Source organism: Octopus bimaculoides, chromosome 2, assembly GCF_001194135.2.
Source record: "Octopus bimaculoides isolate UCB-OBI-ISO-001 chromosome 2, ASM119413v2, whole genome shotgun sequence".
NCBI classification, from domain to species: domain Eukaryota; kingdom Metazoa; phylum Mollusca; class Cephalopoda; order Octopoda; family Octopodidae; genus Octopus; species Octopus bimaculoides.
Window position 1 is genome coordinate 21,225,866 of NC_068982.1, and position 1,407 is coordinate 21,227,272.

The window sequence follows — 1,407 nt, forward strand, 5'->3', positions numbered from 1 at the left end:
AGGCACCAGAATATAGTATGGAATGGTATTATACAAAAACCATTCCCCAAAAAACTAGGTGATCAAAAAATCAAAATAAGCAACACAGATTTTAAAGATGATTGTAGTACGCACGTTTCATGCTACTCCATTTATTTAAGTAATGCAACCGTTAAATTAAATGCAATATGTAGAGCAATCTTCAGCTGCAGGAAAATGCAGAAAATCACAGTAGAATAGACATATTATAATTGTGGCAACATTTCAAATCCAAGTGGGAAGAAGAATACATAAAAATCCATCTTGACATAGCCAAGTCTATCAGGCTAGTAATTGGTTCTAGGCAAAAATTCTAAACTGTCTCTGATTTTATTGTCTCTTATCTAGTAGTAATAGTATGAGGGACAATCACTTCTAAGGAAAGGGAAGGTGTAAGCAATAGGCATGGACAAGGCTATAAAAGATATGGTTATAAAGGATTCTCTGGTCAGAGTGGCAAACACTCTTATAAGTTGGGGTACTTTACTACTATCAAAATGTTGAGGAATTAAACCCTAGGTATATAGGTCAAACAGGGCTTTTAGTCTAAATAGAGCATCAATTTTTTGCAGATATCAATATTAGTTTAGCCAATATTTTAACAGTTAGAGGTATGCTAATAAAATATGCTAATAAAAATAAAAAGCATGAAGTAATGTCAGTATTGAATTCAGAGGCTATAGATAAGGTATAAAGTCTAAGGATATTAAGTATATTGGGTTCATGAAGATAATTTTGAATTATTTAAAACAATTATTTTAAAATTTAAGCTGATATATATAATAATACTATTTAGAAGACACATACAATTTAAGCTTTATTTTTATGATGTGAAGAAAAAAATTAGTATAGGATTTATACTAGTTTATTGGTTTACTAAGGTTTAAGGGACAGAAAAAGAAAAAGGATATTAGGAATTAACAAGGACATCCAATATAGGAACCTGATGATTGATTAAAAGTTTCATTAGTCATGGATTTGTTTCAAGATTAACATGGGCTAATTAAAAAATATTAATTGAATAAGGATTAGATTACTTTTGGGCATAAGGATTAGATTAATTTAAGTAAGCAATACAAAATAAACAAGACACTATTGTTGTAAGCCCTGGAATAATGTAAATAACAACAACAATAATGATTCTTTTAAAGTCAAGCATTAAATAACGTAAACACTTATGAACATTTTCTATTCTTATAAGCTATATAGGAGTAAGATACATATTGAGATACTAACAGCAATAGCAGAAGTGGTGTGAAAGAATATCTTCTATGGAGTAGATTTTAAATCTTATTTATCACAAGTAGATTAAATGTAAAGGTGAGAGATCAGGAATATAAGTTATAAAGGTTCAATTTCCAATTTAAAATATGTGCTAATATATATATA